The 15,255-nt window shown below is 43.8% G+C and overlaps 1 long non-coding RNA gene across 1 annotated transcript in view; it reads left to right on the top strand.

Moving 5' to 3' along the window:
- LOC107979352 overlaps window positions 1-14,466 on the top strand; it is a 38,955-nt gene extending 24,489 nt beyond the window's left edge. The window contains exon 4 of the long non-coding RNA XR_003487713.2: window positions 13,587-14,466. This is a non-coding gene — a long non-coding RNA (uncharacterized LOC107979352). The remainder of the gene's footprint in view (window positions 1-13,586) is intronic.
- The last annotated feature ends 789 nt before the right edge of the window (window positions 14,467-15,255 follow it).

The following is a 15,255-nucleotide window of genomic DNA, read 5'->3' as shown; positions in this document are numbered from 1 at the left end:
GAAAAGAAAGTCATGCAGTGCAGCTATTTTAAGCCACCTGTACTTGGCCACACCCATAATCTCTCTGCATTTAAAGGGCAGAGGCAGGAGGATTCTGAGTTTGAAGTCAGCTTGGACTACACAGTACAGCCCTACTGCAAAAAATTAATAAATTACAAATATTATAAGCTTCACTGTGAAATACTAACACAATAGGTAGGATTACAAATTTTCGACTGTATAAAAATATGGGTTGAATAAGGGTAATAAAGAGACCATGAGACTATGGCAATTGGCTTTTCTTTTTTCCTGCTTGCCCATTTAAATCTGATCCCAGCCCTAGTTTGGGTTGAGGTGCTCACTGTAGCTTGACTATTGATCGTGACAATTATGGGCTCATCTGGCTAATGAACCCACAGAGGGAAGTTCCCAAACATTCCTTCATTGCTTGTCATTTATTCCATTGATCTAGCTCAGAGTCTAGCTGAAAACAGTCTCACTGTCTTCCCCTACCTGATGAGAAACTATCCACTGGAACTTCATTTTCACCAACATTCAACAGGGAGTAGATCAATGGCCAAACAGCAACTACATAAAACTACAACTACACAACCACATTGTCACTATATTTATGTTTTGCATGTATGTGTGGTGTATGGGTGTGTGTGTGAGAGAGAGTATATAGAAGTCAGAGGTGGGCATTGGCTGTCTTCCTGTCACTCTACCGTATCTGCTTGAGACAGGGTCTCTCACTGAATCTAAAGCTTACTGACTCAGAGGAGTTGGCCAGTAGCTCTGGGGCTACTCATGTCTCAGCCTCCCTAGTGCTTGGATTGTAGGCACACTCTGCTGTGCCCAGCATGGGTGCTGGAGATGAAAACTCAGATCCTTATGCTTGCACAGCAAACACTCACTGATTTTTATTGTGGCATGTGTAAACACGAAAGCAAATACAAGTGAGAACTTTAAGTAAATGTGAGTTGGAAGAAACGAACAGAACTCCAATGTGGAAGCCCATAAACTGAAGGGAAAAGATAAGCCATTCTCCACAGGCTAATTCACAGATTCGAATTATTCTAACTCAAAACCTCAGGGATATTTTTGGGAATGCAAACAAACAAGAAAGTTCTAAAAGTGACCCAGCAGGGCTCTATAGCTGAAACAATGTTTGACAAAGTTGGACAATGATGGTAACACATGTCTAACATAAAAGAAACTAAACAAAATAAAACTCTGAACAAAGAAAAAGGCTACCTAAAAAAAATTGACCTCACCCAGGGAGCCTCCATGTACACCTCCGTTCATAGCAGCTCTGTCCACAGTAGCCAGGAAATGGAATCTTCCCTGATGCCCACCAACTGATGGGTGGATAGTGAAAATGTGGTTTATATACACAATGGAACTTCAGCTATGAAGAAAAACGAAGTTATGAAATTCACAGGTAAATGGATGAAACTAGGAAAAAAAAAAAACTCATACTGAGTGAGGTATCCTAAGCTTAGAAAGACAAACCCTCTTATATTCCAGATCTTGACCCAGCTCTTGATTTGTTCGTGTTTAATTTGGAGTACTGGGAAGCTAGGAAGGGGTTCGTAGGGGAGGGTTATCTTAAAGGAGGGGCGGGCAGTAGCACTTAGGTGGAATGTGGAAAAGGATGTTCGTCGGGAGTAGAAAGAGTCAAACACAGAGAAGGGTAGGACGCGTGGAGGCAGGGGCATGAGTGAGAAGTCAGTTAAGATGAAGGGGGTTAGCCAAACCACTCAGAAACCTGCACGTCTGGTTACGCCGTTAGAAAAACTAAAAACCACAAAGATGGAAAGCAGATACAATGTCCGTGCTAGGAGCAATGGGACACTAAACCAGAGCTCCAAGGCCAGGTGGGACGCTCCTCTGTGTTGTTGGTCACGGGGGCCCTGGAGTGGCACTTCTTTTTTTTTTTTTTTTTTTGCAGATTTTTTTTTAAAATTTGAATTAGAAACAAGATTGTTTTATATGACAATCCCAGTTCCCTCTCCCTCCTGTCCTCCCCTACTACCCCCCCAACTAAAACCCTACCTATCACATATCCTTTCTGCTCCCCCTGGATGGTGAGGCCTTCCATAGGGTGTCATCAGAGTCTATCGTATCCTTTGGGATAGGGCCTAGGCCCACCCCCGTGTGTCTTGGCTCAGGGAGTATCCCTCTATGTGGAATGGGCTCCCAAAGTCCACACCTATGCTAGGGATAAGTACTGAACTACTACAGGAGGTCCCTAGATTTCCGAGGTTTCCTCACTGAAACCCATGTTCCTGGGGTCTGGATCAGTCCCATGCTGGTATCCCAGCTATCAGTCTGGGGAGCAAGAGCTCCCTGATGTTCAGGTCAGCTGTTTCTGTGGGTTTCACCAGCCAGGTCTGGACCTGGCTCTTCACTTTGCTCTTCACTTGTCCTTCTCTGCATCTGGATTCCAGTTCAGTTCAGTGATTAGCTGTGGGTGTCTGCTTCTATTTCCACCAGCTCCTGGATGAGGGCTATAGGGTGGCATATAAGTCAGTCATCAATCTCATTATCAGGGGAGGGCATTTAAGGTAGCCTCTCCTCTGTTGCTTAGATTGTTAGCTGGTGTCATCTTTGTAGTTCTCCAGACATTTCCCTAGTGCCTGATTTCTCTGTAAACCTAAAATGTTGGAGTGGCACTTCTTGTGACACTATGGGTGGCAAAGTGGCTGCCATTCTGTCCTGTGCAGTCACAGGCTGTAGAGTTGGGCTGGGTTTTACAGAGACAGGTCTCTGGTTGGGTTCCTTTGGTCTCTAGTACTGGACTGAGCACACTGAGGACCATGCGCTTGCTGACTGGTCACTGGTGTGGCTTCCCTCCTCTCTATGCCCATGGGCCTGCTGTCACTGACATCTTTGGTAAAGGCAGATGTGTGGGCAGAAGATGGTGGTGCCCCCAAGTTGAGCTGTATGCTCTAGCAGAACTGGGCTTGGTGCTTGGTCCATAGGTAATGATGTGGACCCAAGAGTACGCAGCCCAGTCCTTCTCAGTTCCTACTTGCCTGGGGTGGGCTGTGCAGCAGGCTCCCCCTCCTAGGCCAGGTGAAAAAGCTGCCTTCCATGATCCAGGAGGGACACTGAACAAAACAAAAGCTATTAAATATGGGAAAGAGATCTGTAAGAAAGAAGGGCACTGGCTGGGGTGGAAGAAAATCAGAATAGGTCAGGGAGAATATCCAGCATGAATTATATACAACAGGAGTCATCAAAGAACAAAATTTATTAATAAAAAAGCCCACCTAAAATCTGTGTCATAGCAAAAGAGTTGAAATACAAGTCAAAGATCAGCATACATACCCATGAAACAAATTATAATATGGTATTATAATATTTACTTGCAGTATATAAATGAACTCAACTTATAAGGGAGACATTATAAATCAATTAGAAAGAGAATTGCTAATCAATAAAAAAAGGAAATTGGTCTAAGTAGTAGAAAGATTCAAGGATTCAGAGTCCTACCTTACAATATCAAACCAATTCAACCAGAATGAAAGAGCTAAACATAAAAACAAATAACAGCCAAAAGACAAGCCAGGCCTGTATGGGTCTGTAATCCTAATTAATGATGAGGCAGGAGGATTGGCCTACAAGCCATCATGTAAGCATTCCTCTTCCCAAATAAGTCTAGCTTGTGCCAAGCTGACAAAAGCAAAAACAAACAAACAACAAAAAAGGACATTTGACTCCCCGTCAGCTTGACGTAACAGGTCACTATTAATCCTTAACCTTTCCTTTATTGTTTATTCCCAAGACCTCATATTAATGTCAGTACCACAATGTAAAACATAAATAACTTTAAAAGTCCCATGGTAATTGAAAAGTCAAACCCTTTAAAAGTTCAGTCTCTTTAAAACATCCAAAGTCTCTTTCACAGTTTAAAGCCTCTTGAAAATATCCAAAAGCCTAAAATCTAAAATCTCAGGCTCTCCAAAATTCCAAAGTCTTAGTTGTAGGCTTCTGCAAAGTCAAAATTAAGATACATACTTCTTACTTCATAAGGTAAGGGCCAGGGCACAGTTACAATCAGATCAAACAAAGCCAAAGGGCAGCAGAGTAAAGCTCATTGTCCCAGCTGGGACTCTATCTTCCAGACTTCTCTATAGCTCTGCCACCCACAGGACACACATGGCTTGTCTCCCAGGCTTAGGCCATCCCCATACCTGCTGCTGTCCTTGTTAGAAGTCCTATAGGGTCATGGCATCTCCAAAATGCTGGGGTCTCTGCTGCAAAAAGGCTGTACCTTCACCCATAGCCTCTCCTGCTGTCTCTTCAGGAACTCTAACCCTGCCACATGGTGTTAAGCCTTAACATTTCTCCATTGGCTCTTCAAACTCAGGGCTTCTACTGCAACTGAGATCTCACCTTCGCCAATGGCTTTCCAGGCCTCTCACAGTGCCAAGCCTCCGACACTCTCCATGACCCCTTCAAGCCATTAAAACCAGTATCATCTGGGGAAAACCCTGAGACATTACCCACGTTCGGCTGCCAGCACAAGGTCCAGCCTTGGCGCCCTCTGGATCACAGCTTCTGTGGTGCTGACTCTAAGGAAACCCTTCCCAGAGATTTGGCCTAACGATGTCTCTCTCTTCTTATATCAATTGTCCCAGCAAAGGAAAAGTTTCAGTTTTGTGTTTATGGCCTCTTGTTAGCCACAGCTGGTTCTTCAGCTCCAGCCCTGGTAAGATCTTGGCTTCCCTCTGAACTTCACAAGTGAGGCCTCCATCAACTGCCTCAGTCTCAACATTTTTATGTTCCAGGCTCTCACAGAACAGTCACTGAACTCAGCATTCACCAGATTTTCTGCTCCAAAGTTCAAATGTCACCACAATCCTTCCCAAAACACATGGTCAGGTCTGTCATAGCCTGTCATAGCCTGAACCTCATGACCTGGTTCAATTTCTGCCTTCTATTACTGTGATAGAAACAGTGACCAAAAGATAAGGGTTTGTTTTAGCTTATTGCTCAGAGTCTATCTTCAAGAGAAGTTGGGGCACCTGGGAGGTGGTGGCGCATGCCTTTAATCCCAGCACTTGGGAGGCAGAGGCAGGCAAATCCCTGTGAGTTCAAGGCCAGCCTGGTCTACAGAGTGAGTGCCGGGACAGCCAGGGCTGTTACACAGAGAAACCCTGTCTCGAAAAGCCATGGGGGTGGTGGGGGAGAGGGAGGGAGGGAGGGAGAGAGAGAGACAGAGATAGAGACAGAGACAGAGACAGAGACAGAGACAGAGAAGTTGGGACAGTAACTCAAGACAGGAGCCTGGAGGAAGGAACTGAAGCAGAGGCCATGGCGGGGCAGGGCGCTGCTCACTGACTCGTTCCTCAGATCTTGCTCAGCCTGCTTCCTTATAGAGACCCACTAGCCCATGGGTGGCCCCTATGCAGCCCTGTGGACTGGAACCTCCCATATCAATTACTAATCAACAAAATGCACCACAGACTTGCCTACAGGCAATCTGATGGAAACGGAGGTTTCTCTTCCCAGATAACTGTAGCTTGTGTCTAGTTGACGAGAGAGAGACAGAGAGAGAGAGAGAGAGAGAGAGAGAGAGAGGAAGGAAGGAAGGAAGGAAGGAAGGAAGGAAGGAAGGAAGACAGTAACCAACCAGCTGGATATCTAGCAAAGCACTCAAACCTAGAATGTTAAATGTGCTTATACAACTTAATAAGAAATGGCCAGCTCAATAGGAAAAAGCCCCTTTAACAAGAGAGGATTACCCCCCCCCCAATGACCAGTGGACAATGAAAAGTTGTTCCCTTCATTAATCACCAAGTAATGAAAATTAAAGTGACAACGTTACAGTATAACAAGCCGGCAACTGGCTGAAGTAAAAAGACAGTTGTTAGAAGACAACCAACATTCGATGAAACTAGATCTTTATTCACTCCTGGAACGTCTAGGTTGAAAGAGCCATTCTGGAGACAGTTCATCGGTGTCCACCGAAGTCGAATGCAGACATACCCTGGCCCAGCAAGTCCATGTCTAGATGTATGCCCAGCAAAAATGCAGCCACCAACTGGTTCACATAGAAACACTCACAATCCACAATTGAAAACTGTTCAAATGTCCAGTAACAACAGAAGGGAAATGCAAATAGTATGCCAGATTTCTAAAACAGTCCTGTAGACAAACGAATGAAAGCAGAGCTGTGTGTTGACATTGGGAGTGAGGAGAGCCATTATTCTTAGGGAGGTTGTAAACAGGGGCAGGAGGGCATTTCTGAGAATGGGAAATTGCTGACTTTCTTGTTTGCAGTGTTTGCTTTGTGAAAAGCCAGACATTTTCGTGCGTGTATGCTTATAATTTAACCAAGATTTTGAACACTATCAGATGGCATTTACCCGATTTCTAAATTGTTGATCCTCAACATTGGCAATGGTACAGACAACAAATATTTTTATATGCTGTTGGCAGAACTATAAAACTATAAATTATAAACTAAAAATTTTTATATGCTGTTGGAAAGCTGAATAGTAACATGGACCAAAAATATTCCAAAGTTTATGGTCTTTCGCCTACTAATTCCATGTACGTGCATCTATCTTAAGGAAATAATCCACTCCATAAAATGACAAGGACAGGACACAAAACTGTGTATATTCTATATAGTCCAAACCATTTAAATACATTTATGAGAGTCTGGAAAAAAGTACATGGAAAATCATGAATGTTATGTCCCCATCCCCAAAGAAGCCATGATCCCAATGTGATGGTGTTAGGTTGTGTGGCCTTTGAGAGCTGACTAGGTTTACAGGGGTTGTGGTGGGTCTTTTGGTAGGGTTAGGAGTTATCAGAGATGGGAGATAGACGAGCTCTCCCCCAAGATACAGTCAGAGGCCACATAGTAAACAAGCTATTATGAGTCTGGGAGAGAAACCTTCACAGAGCCAAGTCTTGCTGGGATTCAGACTTGAAATTGCTGGTCTTGGGAACTATGGGAAATAAATGTTTATTGTTTCTGTCAGTATATGGCATCTTGCTAGAGCCATCAAACATATTATCAGAATGATCTGAAGTTATAGCTGAAAGTGTGGGTGGCTTCAGCCTATTTATTTCACTGTTTTGAAATTTCTCATCAACCAAATTACATTTTAATTTAAATTTTTATATATTGGGGCACATGCTGTGCCATCATATGTGTATGTTTATAGGGGGGTGTGACTTATGGGAGTTGGCTCTCTCCTTCCACCATATGGAACCTGAGGATCAAACTGGGGTCATCAGGCTTGGCAACAAGTGTTTTTACCCTCGAAGCCATCTCAGTAGTCCTATTTTAATTCTCATAAATGTAATTGCTCATTAATTATGACTAAATCCTCCTAGGTAAAGGACAAAAAATTAGAGAAATACAGAGTAAAGGTAAATGTTTTTTTCTTTCATATATTCTCCCCCTAGTGCATTGCTTTGGTTTTTCAAAAATAAGCATCAATATCCTCTTGTAAAACTTTTTAATTTTACTTAGCATATAAATCAGGCACACACAGGTAAGGAAATGTGTGTTTGCAATGCTTGGTGTGTGTGTGTGTGTGTGTGTGTGTGTGTGTGTGTGTGTGTGTGTGTTAATTAGTGGTTTAAAATAAAAACCCACAGGGGAACTGGATATTCCCATTTTATTGTCTGCCTCATGCCATGATTTAAGCATCACATAGCTATATAAGCAGTACTTTCCTGAAACATAAACTGCTTAGTGCCAGTGGCCACATGCCAGGTCCCCACCTGCTTAATACCTGCTTAGCTTCAGACAGCTCCTGTGTTGCCATGCTGGAACACCCTAACATATTGTAAAACGCTTTAATGACACACACCAAATAATTAGCAAGTTTCTTGGTAATCTGTCTAGATCTAGAGCAGCCTTTTTAACTCACTATTCAGTACTACGGATAACTTTTATAATCTGAGAAGTATACATGGTTTTATTTGAAAGGAACCTAGAAGCAATTGTCAATTGGGTTCAGTGTTCCTGTTTGTTCATTAAGTTTAAAGCAGGAAGCCTCCTGTCTGTTTAATTTTTCATCAAAGATCGTTTGTGAAAGGTGCCTGACTGATCTGGGCTGCATCGTTACAGTGAGTACCACATTAATACAGACTGCTGTTTGCATAATAGAAAAGACAAATTACTTAGAAATACCTTGAGGAAGCTTGCTTTTCAAATGGAATGCATTATTTATCCATATACCAGAGGGACCCAATAATTTTCATAAATATTCTGGGTGCCCTGAACACATGCCTTCAACAGCAGTTGAAGACATGACTCACTCATTCCTCTGTCACCTGAGGCGTAGCTCACATCTGTTATGCTACCCCTATGACTGTACACTGTCTCACATTCCATCATCCTGTCCCTTGTTAGTCTAAGTCTTTAAACCTGGCAGTTGGTAATTTTCTGGAGATTTCTCTATCTTATGCATGCACTTGAACGTGGATGAAATGAAACCTTGGCACCCACCTGGCTCCATCTCAGCAGGGTTTCTGCATATTGATTCCAGCAGTCAAGGGTAATTAGGAGTAATTCCAACCTTAGTGGCATCTCTCTGGTATCATTAAAGAAGATGCACTGCATAGCCATGAAAGCTATAAAATGTCTGTTCCTTATTCCTCTTCACAGAAATCTGCCCCGAAGCTTCCTTCCTTACACCTCACTCTAGTTCCCCTACCTTTCAATGCCAGTTCCCATCCTGGCTCCTCTTTGCTTCCCTGTGTGTTGCCTCTAATCTGTAGTTTAGCCCCCTGGCAGTGGCAGAGGTGGAGGAGGAGGTAGAAAGGGACAGTCTGGTTACTACAGTGTTTTTACTCAGGAGAAACAGGAAGAGCAAGAGTTATGGAGCACAATCTAGATGCTTTGTCCAATAGTTTATTGTAGTTATTAAGTAGACTCACACAGACTAACCCTTCTACATGTGAGGTGAGATCTAGAAGTGGGTGTATTGAGGTTGGCATTATTTTGGAAAATCAAGGGAAGGGTTTTGCTTGTTGGTTGGTTGGTTGGTTGTCGGCTTTGCTTGAGAAGCAAAGTAACATTTACAAGTGCAGAATTGATGGTGAGTGTCCTTCTGCATATATGTTTCTCTTATTGGTTGATGAATAAAACACTGTTTGGCCAATAGAGGCAGGAAGATAGACGGGATTAGGAGACAAGGAGAATTCTGGGAAAGGTAGGCAGAGAGGGTGCCACGTAGCAGAGGAAGGAGTAACAGATCTGGATCCCTTTCTGTTAAGATAACACCATGTGGATATACTTAGATTAATAGAAATGGGTTAATAATTAAGACATAGCTAGCCAGTTAGAATCCTTAGCCATCAGCCAACAGTTTTATATAACATCTGTGTGTTTATTTGGGGCTAAGGCAGCTTTGGGACCAGGCAGGACAAGAAACTCCAGCTACACAGAATGCTCTACAATATCCCATTAATGTTTTGCACTTTGATAGCACAGCATTTACAAGAGGGATTTGATGTGGCCTCTGTTTTAGTCCTAAGGACTAAGTATGCTCCTGTGGCCAGGTATAGTAGCGCACGCCTTTAATCACAGCATCGGGGAGGCAGAGGCAGGTGGGGCTCTGTGAGTTTGAGGCCAGCCTGAACAGCCAGATCTACATAGTGAGACACTGTCTCCAAAAAAAAAGTGTGCTCCTGTGTTGTGTCCAACTCACAAAAGCAGCAAAACGTCCTCAGAGAAACTATTTTCCCATCCCCAGAGGTAATTGATTGGACTGTTCATGTGACATTAGGTGAGGCAATCATATATCCTTCCAGCTTCCAGGGTAGCAGTGGTAGCAAGCGTGCCGTCAGAGTCAGAGAGGAGAGCACTTTTGAGGGCTGAGTCCCACGGTAGCTCGGTGCTGCTGAGTGTGAACACTGGCTGGAGAAATGGGGAGAAAGCCAACGCCCTTGCTAATGAGGAGGCTGAGGTCCAGAGAAGGCTGGAAGGCTAGGTGGGGCCCGGGAGCAAAGGAGATTATTTGTTTGGGGTGGGAGAAGAGCTGCTCAGTCAGAGGTGCTGCAGGGAAGATTTGGGGGGCAGGAGGCATTTAAAGAATTGACTGAGGAGCGTGCAGGGCAACCCCTTGCACTGTTTGTCCTGAGAATGCATTTTTACTCACCCTCCCTATCTCCACATAATTGTTTTGCCAGCCTGGGAAGCAGAGCCTCTGTGGCAGGCAGAACTTCTCTTCTCTTGATAACGCATGATAAACCACAAATGGCATCTACTGTGTTCTAGGCTTAATGTCACTGGGGGGGAGGGGAGTGTTGCAAAGTGTGGTGGTTTGAGTGAAACCTCATAGGGAGTGGCACTATTAGGAGGTGTGGCCTTGTTGAAGTGGGTTTGGCATTGTTGGAGGAAATGGACTAACCCTCCAAACTGTAAGCCGGCCCCAATTATATGTTTTCCTTTATAAATAGAGTTGCTATGGTCATGGTGTCTCTTCACAGCAATAGAAACCCTAAGACACAAAGTGTTATTTATTTTTATCATGCTCACTGTCCCCGGTCAGCCTGAGTCCCTAGCTAGTCCAGTGATTGGCTGTTTCCACGACAGTCACACATTTATAGGGACTTGGTATATCCAAGTAGTGACACTTTCAGAAGGTCGGGAAGGATTGACTGAAGGAAGAGGCAAGGGAGGGGGGCACACAGAATGCAGCCTAGATACTTCTGTGCATCATTTGAAATCAGACCTGTCAAACCCAGTATCTATTTCGGGATGTCTTTTCGATTCTGCCTCCCCTGCAACCATGGTAATGGGGACTCCGCTAATTACACTAAGATGTGGTAGTGGTTTGATGGCTTCACACATTGGGTCACCAGAAGTGGTGGCCATCCCCGAAACCCCAGCACCTAGGAGACACAGTCAGGAGAATCAGGATTCAAGTCATCCAGACCAGTCTGGACTTCATGAGACTCTGTTTGATAAAGCCACACACGCAAAACAAAACCAAGAATCAAACAGAAAGAGAACCAGTGAGTTAGTGAAAGAGTGCAGCCCGGGGTCAGCACAAAGCTCCAGCACTATTGGAAATTTTAATTAAAACTGAATACTATTAAAAAGCACTGAATACTATTAAATAGCACTCTCTCATATTAACTTCTGCACTCTCATGGCACTTGGTTTTAATCATTGAGAAACTCTTACATGGTTAAGTGGCTGAGCCTGATCATTCCGCTAGGGATTGGCAAGGCCAGAATTCACCTTCAATGCCTGACGGTTTGGGGCCCTGCCTGCTGCTCTGCCTCCCTATTTCTATATCTGAAAAATGCCTTGGCTGAATAAACTACTTTCTATGACTATGTTACATGCTAACTAAGCAAGGTCTTTAGAGGTCACAGAGCCAGGGAAAGCTAATGATAAATCAGTTCTCCAAGACAGACAACTGATTCTTTTTTCTGTTGTTGTTTTGATAAATCACAACACAAAGCCAGACATTTCTCAAGGTCAGTGACTTTTTTTTTTGCCAGATCCTGTCTGATGGGAAGAAAAAACATAGAGAGATTTATTGCCAACCATCTCCTAGCCTGGGGAGACCATACCTGGAGTCTCCCCAACTGGCAGGTGCAGTGCATGTCACTGTGTCAGCTTTATGAATGGCAAAGTCACTTTGTCCCCTGACTTGATCCTGCCAAGTTCAAATCCAGGTTCAAGGGCCATATTGGCTGACCAGATGCGTCCTGAGCACTTCCTGCCAGGAGGCTGTAGTACCCCTAGCTGATGCCCACCTGGCTGGTGCCCACCTGACCAATGCCTATTATTTGGAAGCATATTCCTAATTCCAGCCCTTTCTTCCTCCCCTCAGTGCTGACACATGAAGGGAGTAATGTTTGCTTGAACCACCCTGGTGATTGCTCACTCTTTTCACTTGCCTGGACACTATCTGAAAGGAAGGAGTGGCTTTCCCCCTCTCTTCCATGCTTGGCTTAACCATTTATCAACATGATGCCACCATAGAAAGGAATGGTCCAATGTGCTGAGATGTGAAAACAGAATGGCAGAGGAGAGGTCCCTGGCTCTCTCCCGAGCTAGAGGAAGAAGGACAGCTGAGGCAGGGAAAGTAGCAGGAGGCATGCCTTTGACTTTAAAAGTCCTATGTAATGTGGAGAGTCCACCCCTGGAAATTCACCTGTATATCTCTTATGGTCTAACCTGAAAAGGGGCATGCCTTCTGAGTATCCCTAACAGAGCTCAAGCAGTTTCCAGTAGAAGGAACATACTGAGCCCTCTTAAGAAGCCCCCAGGCCTGACTCAGGAGATTTCCATGACAGGTAGTATGAACAGTCCAGGGACAAGGTCACCTGACAGAAACTGACAGGGGTAGGACCATTGCAGCAAGACAAGTTCTATGGACTGCTTAAAACAGGGAACACTGAGGCTTGAAAGGCTTACTTAGTCTAGGAGCTCCTACCCAGTCCTTTGAAAAGGAACAAAACTGGAGGAAAGCAACACATGTAACCCAGAGCAGCAGCCAAAGTGAAATAAATATGCACATTTCAGTTAGCAAGTGTTTGCAAACCATATCTTAAACCATAGATTCTTATACTTGATCATAAAGATTGAGTTTGGATTCAAGAGGTATCCAGAAGTATACTGGTAAACAAAACAAAAAAGCTTTGGAATAAAGCTGTTGTTATTCACTGTGTTAGTAAATTATCATGCTCTATTTAAGCTCACTGAGAGGCTGGCAATGGAGTCAGAGTTGCTACTTCAGACCCAACCATGTTTATCTTGAGTATCTTCCAAGGTCCCATGTCCATGGATGGGCTGCTCCCACCCCCTCCTTGTGCAAAGGGGAGGGAAGAAAAGCCTGACAGCCAAAGAGTAGACACCATGCCTTTGAGAACAGAAGAAGACTAGATAGGGTAAAAACACTGTGTCCTTGAACACAGCTAGGAAGTGAATTAAGAGTGATTAGTAACCACACGGTACAGTCAATACTAGGCAGTCTTGAAATCTCCTCTGCCAAGACAATTATCCAAATTCTTCAATTTAGTTTCAGGCAGACTTTTTGGAGAAGGACTTAAAGCAGCTACATTCTTCTCCAAAATATCACATGAGCAGTCTCCGGGCCATTTATTAATATGTAAGCCTATGGTTTCTCTGAGGCTTTGGAGCCTGTCCTGGAACTAGCTCTTGTAGACCAGGCTAGTCTCGAACTCACAGAGATCTGCCTGCCTCTGCCTCTGCCTCCCAAGTGCTGGAATTAAAGGTGTGAGCCACTACTACCAGACTTATGGGGACCATTCTTATTCAAACCACCATACCATTTTATTATTACTTGCTGTATATTGTGTAATATAAATTCACTCCTTCAAAACTGAAAATATGGTTATGAGGAAGCATTGCTCCTGTGGAGCAAAAAGCTACTTTTAGGATAAGTAAAAATTGATTGTGCATGTGTGATAAGAGAAAGAACTGATTCTAATTGTAATAGGTTAGATACACCAAAACAAGCTACAGAGTCCAGCTCATGCTCTTATAAATGAGCTGGGCCTTGCATAGAAGAGAAGATCAAGATAACACCGTATGACACACGATGGGTGTGGTGGCCAGGAATCATACAAAACATGTCCTTTCTCATCAGGTTTCTCCATGCGTCCAGTCACAAGTTCAAGTCCCGAGACCCTGGAATCCATATCCTCCTAGATAGTTGGAAGTAAAGGATAAAATTGATATGGCCATAGAGAAGAAGTGATGTAGAACTTCCTGACACGGCTGATCAAATAAGATTTTAAAATTGGAAGATCATTTCAAGAGAAGACCAACCAAGGACCATCTAATTTTCATTTCGCCAAGAAAAGCCTAAGTATACAAAAGCTATGAGTTACAAATATATGTTAAATAGAAGACAAAGCCGTAAATGGGACATCTGTATTAGCCCTTCTAAGTCTTAGGAAACATAGGGACAGGGGTGTAAGAAGGGAAGAGTGGGGAGCTCTGTGAATCTTGTATCTTCTGATCATCGCATGGTTGTTGGATTCATGACCTCACAGCACCTGAACAAGATGATGGGACCCATCAACAATCCATCCTGAATTGGGGGGGGGGGGGCTCATGAGTCCCCTCCTCTCCTCAAGGAGCTGTTGGCAGTCGATGGTTGCTGGAGGAAGAGGATCCATTTACTCTAGTGACATAGTTACCGGTGCACTGCACATGTTCTAGTAAATAACCCCACACCCATGCTCATAAAAGCACCCCTGCTCAGTGTCAGAGGGTCACAGCAAAACAAAACAGCAACAACTGAAAAGACTTGATTGACAGTGGGAGGAGGACCTCCTGAGAGCAAGGAGCTCAGTGGGAGTAAAGGTAGATGAGGAGGGTAAAGTGGTTAAAATGACCAAAATACTTTATACGCAAATAGTAGAGGTTAAAAAAGAAGAAATAGGGGGCTGGAGAGATGGCTCAGAGGTTAAGAGCACTGACTGCTCCTCCAGAGGGCCTGGGTTCAATTCCCAGCAACCACATGGTGGCTCACAACCAACTGTAGTGAGATCTGGTTCCCTCTTCTGGTGTGCATGCATGCAGATAACTGTATACATAATAAATAAATAAAATCTTTTAAAAAAAGAAGAAATAAATGGCAAAGTGTTTTTAGAATGAATCCAGATCTTTAAATTGAGTTCATTTAGATAAAATAAAATTCATTACATGTTCTTGCTTTTCTCCTCAGACTTCATAGTGGTGTTTTATGACTATTGAATTTTCTGATTGCTGAATTGCTTCCTATTCCCAAGATTCTGGGATCCTGCCCTGTTCTGTGAGAGTGATTTCCTGACTGTCAGTCATGAGATGATGAGATGGCTAGGGTTAAGAGCATATTTAACTTTAATTACTATCCAGCCAGGCAATTGAATTTCTGTCGGTCACCAGCGAACTCTATTGGTAGGAGGGAAGTCAATCTCATTTGCCAAAAAGAGGAAGCATAATGGCTTTGGCCTTGGCCCCAGCAGCCCCTTCCTGTTCTTCATAAGCAGATGAACTTAACTCATACGCCTGAAGCAAATGGGGCTAGATGTGGCCTGGAACAGGGTGTGCCGTTAATGCACTGTTAAAAACGCACACCACAGCTCAGCAGATTCATTTTACTATGGGATATCTGTGGGAGAGCTGGGCTCCTCGTTAATGCTGATAGTGGTACTGATGGGACACAGACTTCCTGGCACCAAAGAATAAGCAGTGCCCTTGGAGGCCTGCTGAGTGGTCCTGGAATCCTCTAAAGGATTCTTCCTGCTTAAATGGGCTAGAGGATGACC

Source organism: Cricetulus griseus, chromosome 8, assembly GCF_003668045.3.
Source record: "Cricetulus griseus strain 17A/GY chromosome 8, alternate assembly CriGri-PICRH-1.0, whole genome shotgun sequence".
In the NCBI taxonomy this organism is placed as follows: domain Eukaryota; kingdom Metazoa; phylum Chordata; class Mammalia; order Rodentia; family Cricetidae; genus Cricetulus; species Cricetulus griseus.
This window is presented reverse-complemented; position numbering and strand designations above follow the sequence as displayed.